General features: G+C 36.2%; 1 long non-coding RNA gene across 1 annotated transcript in view; it reads right to left on the reverse strand.

The window, feature by feature from the left end:
* The window catches only part of LOC110396774, an 82,090-nt gene extending 72,851 nt beyond the window's left edge, over positions 1-9,239 (reverse strand). The window contains exon 1 of the long non-coding RNA XR_002437244.1: positions 9,152-9,239. This is a non-coding gene — a long non-coding RNA (uncharacterized LOC110396774). The remainder of the gene's footprint in view (positions 1-9,151) is intronic.

Below are 9,721 nucleotides of genomic sequence, written 5' to 3' on the forward strand. Positions count from 1 at the left end.
TTTTAATCAGTGAAAAGGATTTTATCTTCATGTTACAGAATTCACATCTATTGTCATTTCCCACATCACTTCTAGCTGTCTTGATTTACACTAGCTTTCTTTATTTTCAGACATTTCAGTCCTCACCCGTTCAAAATTTTGAAGAGATCAGAATTTCCACTAATGTCTTGTAGTTAATAAACAAAACCAGTTTGACAATAAAACATACATGCTAAAAATCTTTCAATTTGAAAAGCATGTCAGGAATCCTGCTGCCTGAAACATTCACCCCACCTAACATTAAGTTGTCAAAGGGCTACAAAACTATTACAAAACCTGTCTCATCATGTAGTAAGTGGCAAGAATTAGGTATCTCCAGATGACAAAGCAACAGGACTCTAGCCCTGCCAGCTGAGATAAGGAATCTCTCAGCTACCTCAGGTATGGCCACAGCCAGAGTTACACATACCTCAATCACCAGGCACTTCAGCCAGGGGTTACAAAATCGCCCACATTATATAATTTGGATTGCCGTGTTATTTAACAAGTAACAAGGCTACTGTTTTGAAGAGGTTGGTTTTACCAGTGAATCATCACTAAATCTAACCTTGTCCCTAACACACTATCCTTGTTACAAAGTTGCAACCTGACCCGATTCATCAACAGAGAAATCTTCAATCAGCTGTCATCTCTCATTTTCAGCTTCCAAGATGTCTTGCTACTGTTGCTGCTACTGTTGTTACAAAATCAATTAATACAGATCATTTCATAATCTTTATTCCCAGAATTGTCACTTGCTGCACAACTTCGGATAAATTCTTAACTACACTGTGATTCAGCTTCACCTGCCTTAACCCAGGGATTAGAATGATAATTCCACATTGAAAAATGGGGGATGAACAGATGAGAACATTATGGGAACAAATTGTCATGTTAGCCCTGAAACTAATAATAATCTCTCTAGAATACAAGTGAGATATCTATCAGGCTTCCTGTTCTTCTTTTAACAAAAATGTCATTTACTGAAGGAAAATTTCAAGAGATGTGTAGGAGGGAGAAACAATTAGACTATACCAAGAAAAATGAGTAATCTATTATAGGAAGTCTTGCTCAGCCTGTGTACAATACAGAGTAGACAATAGTCTGACTTCAACTCTAATGAAATCCATGATGAACTCCAGTCTGACTAGACAAATTGCAATAAACCATATAAAACCCATTTCCTCTGTTCCTCTTCAATAATCTTTAACAGTTTTCAGTTGCTGTTTTATAGACTCTATACTTTTTGAATCTCCTTAAGTATCAGTTAAGTTCATTTTTAAAGCATAGATTACAAAATGCTATTTCTATTTTGCAGGTAACTACTCAAATTATGATTACAATGTTATTTAGAATAATCTGTGTCTTTTCTTGAACAACAGAGTGTGAACTGCCCTTCTTTGTTCCCATAGCTCCATGCTAGGCTTCTTCATCTTTTAAGTTTCAAATACACCACTAATATCAGCTGGTGTTTTTCTGGAAATAGCTCACAGCAAATTGCCCACCATTTTAAGAAGATGCCCCAACCTCACTCCATTTCAAAATCCTAACAAGGCATCTCTTCAAGGACCTGAGAGTGAGATCATCTATACAGAGATGAGCAACACTGCTGTTGTGCTAGGTGCAAGTAGCCCCCACAGAAATCCTACTGCTACACCAAAGGTGTTACAGGAATGTCTTTGTCTCTGGGTGCCTACACAAATGTTGAAACTTTTCTCCTACTCAAAACCAATAATGCTGAAATTTGACTTGTTTCGGCAGGGGTGACAAACATAAACATTATGTAATCACTTTTACACAGCTTTTGCAAAAGCAAACATCTTGTCAACCATGGGAATTTTCAGCAAGAACAATACCTGACAAATTCCAACTAATAATTAAATTAACTGTCTCTTACGCAGGCTATTATCCTGATATTAAAGAAAAAGCAATATCATGTTATTGCTGTCTGTGCAACAAAATCCCATAGAGTCCAACTTGAAAGAATTATAAAAAAAAATAAAAATCAATACCTTAGAATGGGATATATTTTTCCTGGAGACCAAATATATTTTTAAGTGTTTCTTGATTTGTAATAATAGAAGGTTGCATTTGTTATTAGCCTTCTCAATTAATCTGTGCCTTTTGTAATATTTATCTGATCAAAATTCATCAAGATGTATCTCTTAAGTTGCTTATCACTGCAGAAATACATATCACTGAAATGAACACAAGAAAAACCACATTCATCCTCTGGAGTAGAAATTATGTAGATAATAATAAACAAGCTGCTGAGTCATTGAATTTGGAAGCATTTGTTTGTGTAGGATACTTTACTTGACCACTAAATATAACCCATTTTCTGTTTACCTGTTCTACTACATATCTTTGATGAGAATGTAAATGCACTTTATTGATCTTCCCCGTCACGACTAATCTTTGAACTGAAAACCCTGCAACCTGATTAATGAACCTCCTCTCCCATGAAGAACATGGGCCACTATCTTATAACTACGTTGCAAGCTAAGCAACTGAACCCTGAAAAGCACTCCTGCCATTACTCATGTAAGCAGGATTAGTTAAATGGACTGGTCTTCCTGCTCTGACCTGGGATAAGTCACACTGAGGGAGGCCTGTCAGAGGACTTACAAAACATAAGAACTTCCACTTTCAACTTCAGCTCTGGAGTGATCCCACTGCTGACAGCTGGATCTCAAATCCCTGCCCTGAGCTGGTAGATGACATTGTGAACATTAGATGAAAGTTATGGGAGCTCATCCCAGCTTAGTGGGATCTGAGTAATTCAGTGGACGCAGCAAGGTGTTCCCTGAGCCCATCTTGCACACCTACTTCTGACTCATAGCCTGCTCTGTCCCCAGCTTAGGTGCCTAACTGTATAAAGAAGAGATTAGGAAGTCTAACATATGCAGCAGAAGAGGAGGAAAAATAAAGAAGGGAAACACAACCATTTATTATTCCTATTTCAAATAGTGAAAAGTATTACAGAGGACACGTAGGGAATGTTGATTCCAGATTCCAGTCAGAGAGGGAAAGAAAATCAGTAGAGATATACAACAGAATAAATCAATTTAATTGGTACAGCATTCACAAAATACTGTTTTTCTTCAAGGTCTTTGCTATACCCAATTGTTCTGTCTTTAACATTTTGGCTCAATTATTTATTGAAAAAGGATGTTATTCATTAACCAAGTGGCACAGTTGACTAAAGATTGTCATTAATCATGATTTTTATCATATTGCTCTGCTATGACTAGCATATGATTTCTCTTTTAGATTGATTACAGTGACAAGTTTTAACAGTGCTGGCAATGAGAGTACCAGGATGATATTCACACTAATGAACTTTCTAATACAGTAAAAACTAAGGGTAGTTTTCATGTTTCAAAAGTTTCAAAACAGTAACCAAGTCCCTCAGAGAATTTATTACTGTGATACTACTCTGAAATATTTTACTGATATTGCTTTGTCATTTGCCTGTTACCATTGCCTGTTCCCTTACTTTTCCTTCTTTATCTTATGTTTCTAGAAATACATACAGTATGTTTTCTTCCAATTACCAGCCTTATTTCATTTTCAGTTCATCCACTCATGTCAAAGCTGTCACTTAAGTGTTGTATTTGGCTTTGCAAGACTGTTAAACATCATCTATATTTTCAATTCTCTTGAGGGAAAAGGAGTGTACTTTCTTGATTCTTAGCTCTGATTTTATTTATTCATTCACTGTAGTAGGAAAATCTCTTTCAAAAAAAAAAAAACAAAAAACAAACAAACAAAAAAAAACCCAGATCTTTGTTTTAGCATGCTGTAATGCAAATGGTTTATTCTTTAATTTCACTGTTAAAGGTATCATAAGTAACATTCTCCTTTAGAGCTGAAATTTTCAACAAAATTAAATTATGTCATTCCTGGAATATCTCTTCAACGTAAAGTAATTCTCTGTGGTAGTTCAGAGGTAGTTCACAGCTTACATTATTTACCTTGCTCCCATACCAGCTGTAAACAAACCTGGTCAAGTACCAGAAGCAGTACCACTGAACTACCAGTAATATATTCTGCTTTGAATACTTGAGTTATCTCGAAGCTTTTTCTGATATTCCTCTCCAGTGATATAATTAGAGTCTATTTGACCCCCTCCACAAGTGTGATAGGCAAAAGAAAGGGAGAATTAACAGGAGAAGGGCTCAATGGAAGAATCTCTATAGTAATGTGATAGCTATCCATCGTCACTGATCTTGTTGCTGTCTGTCATGGTAGCCTTCAGACTATTCAGACTGATGCCAAGAAATTATGCTGCTGTGAGAAAGTACCCTGGAGAACCTTTTGTATCATCCATTTCACCCTTCATTGCAAGAAAAAATGCACTGAGTAATCATTGCATAGACTTCAAGGCCTCTGCTTTCAGGGTTTTGCTGAAGAGATCAGGGCCTGACACATAACAGAAATCCCATTCTATGTCTTAGAAGATAGGACATTGCCCTCATCCTCAGTCAAAAGCAGGTTGCATTCAAAAGCTAGAAGCATTAAAAGAGGTAACTCAATCCAAAAGCATGGAGAGAATTGTCTGTCAGAAAGGGCTTTCAGCACTGGTAGTATGAAAACTGCTCTGTAACAAGACAACTGAAGCCCTCTTAGATCCTGCCTATTCTCCATTTCTCAGATTTTTCTAATGGGAAGATTTTTCTTCCCTTTGTTGATAAGAGTTAGGCTTTATCAAACAGTGACCACCAAGAATAGAACAGTAAAATAAGAGAGAAACTGTTTGAAAACGTTTTGTAAACCAAACAGCTCAAAAGCAACCACCACATGTAGCTCACAGTTAGAATTTAACCCCACTATTTTGAAGATAACAAAAACATCCAAAAGCACACTTATTTCACATGCACACTGATAGAAGAGAAATTGAAAAAAAGTCTAGAGAATCACCTACAGGCAGCAATACCCTGATATCTTCAGAAGCTTTTCACCTTTCTTATCTGTTTCATACACATGGATAGTTTGTAATGTTTGTGCTTTTCACAGTCAATATTCAAAGCAGTGTCATTTCTCCTCTGATTGTTCTGTATAAACATGCAAAAGTGCTTTTGAAGGTGAACTTCTCATCTGCCAGTGTTAGAAAGTGATATCTCAAGAAGTTAAGACAAAGCATCTCACAACCCCCAAAATTATATATTAAATGATTCTTTATTTCCACAGAAAAAGATTTCAGGAACAAGAAACCTTTTAAAGAACATAATGCATAGAAAAGACAAGTAGGATATTTGATGGTTAAAGAACTACAGCGGATTCCTATTTTTGCAGCTTAATTAATAACGGCCTCTGGGTTTTCTCAAGAAATACAAGGAATGGCAGTCATATCCTGTGCAAGTCACCTGTGTAATTATTTCTGGCATCTATTACATTTTCCATTATAACTTTCATATTCTCTCAAACCATTTTTCTATGCTAAGGGCATCTTTCCTTTTCTAACTGGCTGCAATTTCACAGCAGGATGCATTTAGCAGATGAGAGACTAATTTTATATTCTCTAAATTGTGGCATTTATTGGGAGCACCATGAAGTGACCACTAGGATACCTGGAATTGCATTCTCAGTTACAGTATGTCTTGCATTGACTTCAAAATTTATTCCAGTAAAGCTGGCAGATAAATGACAACTCCAATTAACTGATATGTTTCAGAAAATGTAAGACATGTGAAGAAAATAGGCTCAAATTTAAGGCAGACATTGGAGGACACTAATCATTTCATTACGAATAGAAATTATTATAGTGAAATATACCAGAGGTTTCAGGATCGAAGCCACAAAGTAAATTATAGTGCAAATTGGTTCCCCAGTTCACCATCACTCACAAGCAGATATTTTAATAAATACTGAAGACACTGAAGTGCCATAAGGCATTTACCTTACTTTTTGAATACATACTTAGACCATTGAATGCTTTTGTAGAAGGATATTTCTGTTGATTCAGGATCCTAGGTTCTTTGCCTCTTGCTGAAAGTATAGGTCAGGTTTGGTTTTTTTTAGCAAAGATTCTATACGCATGCTCCTGTGCATTCATACTAGTAAGTCATTACCAAGGATGTCCTGGTGACATCAAGGCCACTCAACGGGAGAATCTTCCATTAACGCTCAATGCCTAAACATTTCCCATAATTAAAACAGCTTGCCTTGTGACTATCCTGAACTCTCGCATATATTTAATTTCTACCAAAGCTAATGAGGTGATTCCTGAGACAGAACTAACGAAAAGGACTCCGTATAAAAACAAATGTCATGACATAAAATTGTTCTTCACTTTATTATACAAATGACCACACTCAAAGTTAGTTTGCTTCTCCTTCCTCTGACAGCCTATGCAGAGACAGTAGTAGCATAATCTTGAATTTTCAGGACAGCCAGTCTGATGAATACTATTGTATACGCTTTGATTACCAACCATGCAGCTACATCCTCAATGTAGACAATAAAAAAAGTGTGAGACTAATAAACAAAGCAAAAATAATTTGATCATTCTGTTTTACTTAATATTTCAAGTGAATGGACGTCAATTCTTTTTAGTGGTTTTATGGATATATGTGAGTTTGTGTGTGTATTTATGGAAGCTATGATTTTAACAGCACTTCAAAACTAAAATCCAAACAACAATGGGCCAAGCTAGCTACACCTTCCAAGAAAAATTCATGCAAATGGCTGCACTAAAAATTCATTGCCACAGATATCTCCCAACCCTCTGTTCTCCCATATCTGGCCCTCACAATATCTGCTTCTCTACTTCAGCAAAGGTAGCTGGAAAGTTGGTAGATTTTCATTCCAACCTGCACTGAAATGGTACAGAGCTCTCACTGTTGATCATGCAGAAAGATGGTTTAGTGACATTAGTAAGCACGTAGTTAAAAGGGCAGGGGACAAGACAGAACATACTGAGGCAGCAGCCTCTCATCACAGGAGGTTAAGGGTAAAGCTGCTTGGAAAATGTAGTAAAAAAAACAACAACTCACTGAGTCAGGAGACTTCCTTGAAAGCATCTCAGGTACAGTAAACAAGACAAAAAAGCCCCAAACCTTTACATTTTCTGAGACAAGAAACAATTTTCTTTCCCTCATTTTCTGTGTATAACTTGTTTGAAAGTAAGTATCAGTAAGTTAATTTCAGGGAAAGAGCATTTTCCAAATAAGAATTTGGACGTGGCATTTCTTCAGTTATAGAACTGTTAACCCACCGGAAAATGAGAATGAAGTAAGAGGCATGACAACAAATCAGATATTATGCACCTGAAGAATAGGCCATTTCCAAAACATCAGTATAAATGTTGCACTGTATCAGTCACAGAACGCTTAGAAAAAATATAGGACTCCTAAGAGAATTTTGTGATGCTTTAGAAATTGCGAGCAGATTAAGTAGCAGAGCTTCCCCAGTTTATAGGTGTACATCCCATTAAATAGAAGCACAACTACACACTAAAATTGAAATCCATAAATCCATACAATAAAATTTAACAGTCAGCAATTCTAAATGTTCTCTGTTGTTCTCCAAGAAGTACCAAAGAGAGATAAAAGACACAGCAGGCACTTTTTTGGTAGATTATTTTCTAAGAGGTCCTTCAGTTTGTTCTAGACATGCTTCAAAAGCAAAGCATATTGGTTTGAATCATAATTTTAATATGATTCATAACAGCAAGAGTTTGCGCATATGCTATTTAATTCTATGGATCAAAAAAATGAATTCAGTCTTATGCATACTTAGAGAAATCCCATCACTGCCTGAACTAGTCTGTTAGTTAAAGCAGCTTATTTTTTTAATTTATAATTTTTAAACATTTCTCCAGGAAACAACTAGTTGACCTCCACAGGCTTTTCACGTTACGACTGTTTCATTTTATCAATAAATGACTCTAGTACAAATGAACCTTCAATTGTTCTTAAATTTGTAGTGTGACAGAAGAGATCAAGCTCTGGTATTGGAGGTACATGTATTTCTGAAACAAAAATTCAGGGAAGATGGAACACCTGCTAACCCTCCTCCCATCCACTGCAATACAGAAAATATATCCAAACACCTTACAACAAGAGGTACTTTAAAACAGTTCTAACATGAGGATTTGGAGAAAACAGGCAAAGGTTCATCGTGCCAAAGACAAAAATGCACATCTGATAGATTTCTGAAGGAATTAATAGAAAAATTCCAGTTGTAAGGGATATGAGAAAGTATCAGGGACAAAGGTAAAAGACAACAGAACGTGCAAGTGAAGTTGAGGGAAATGCAGCTTATTAGTAGAGGACACTGCATAAGTGCAAAGGAGCTTCTGGTCTCACCTAATCTGCACTCATGCAGGCGTTAAAAACGTGAAAGAGATTACAGATAAAAATAAAGATTTTAGAATCTTAAAGAATATCCGCTCTAGCTGGAAAGCTTACAAAAGTCTTCTAATCACAAAAATAAGGTCAAAAAAGGAAAAATATTTCAGTATCATTTTAACTACTTATCTCTAAATAAATTGAGTTATTTGGTAAATTTTATTCAGATTTTCATGACTGTAAAAATAAATGATCCATATTTTGACCATGCACTTGCTCTTTGCTGCTCTTTATACAAGCTCTATCTATAAAATTCAAAAACTTTTAGAGTGCTGAGGACCTTGCCTATTCTGCCTCTTGTACAGTTTTCAGCAGGCCACCAGTGAAATAGGAAATAATGCATACTGGTAAAACATTATATATAGCAAATAAAGATAAAGAGAATACAAAATATTTCCAAGACCAGTCACAGAGGCAAAAAACCATGTTGCAAGTTATTCACACAGTGCTAGTAAGACAATATAATGAATGAAACAATGCTGTAATGTTCCAGCCTGCATGGATCTTACCATTTCTGTTACACACTGTCAGTTTTTACTGTTTTATTTCCCTTTTTATTTCAATAAGATTTGCCAAGTGAAGATCTCAGACAAGCCCCAATTCTACCACTTCAGGGAACTCAAAGAACTTTAGTGCATGTGTTGAAGGCTCCAAACCCATCAGTGCCAATATTGAGATATTGAGCCATTTGGCACTTCATGGTAGCTGGAGCTGAGAGATCAGAAATACTGTCATGACCAGTAAAACCAATGGAGGAAGAAATCACATTCTGTACTTACTTAGCTCCATATGTGGATGCAAATGGTTCCACAAGGGGGGCTGTCTACAATCACTGCACATCCAAAGCATGCCTCATCTTTTGAACCTGAGAATTGATCACATAATCAAAATTAATGAGACCGCACTAAACTTGCGCATTGTTCAGCTATGTCCAAGCATAACAGTTAAAAGTTTTGTGCTTGTTTTGTTTTTTTTAACATCTACACTAGCAACACTCCAAAGCCATCAGATATTCATGTGAATCAGCACGCTGTGTTGCCACGAAAGATTTCCTGGCTCTAGGAAAGGAATCTCGTAAGGATTCACTGAGCTGACATGACAGACTATCTCATTAAAGACACAGGCACCTCACCAAGGACAATGAAACTTTGCATCCTTAGTGACAGAAAATAATGATAACCATAGCCTATTTTGGGTTTTTTTTGTTTGTTTGTTTGTTTTTTCCTGTGGCTTGATTTTGAGGGATAAGGAATAGAAAATACTGAAGTGCCAACACAGATAATTATGAATCACTATCAAGATTTTAGTGACTTTAACAACAGAGCCAGGAAGCTCAAGACGCTCTTCCA

The sequence above is a fragment of the Numida meleagris genome, chromosome 3, assembly GCF_002078875.1.
Source record: "Numida meleagris isolate 19003 breed g44 Domestic line chromosome 3, NumMel1.0, whole genome shotgun sequence".
Taxonomy (NCBI): Eukaryota; Metazoa; Chordata; class Aves; order Galliformes; family Numididae; genus Numida; species Numida meleagris.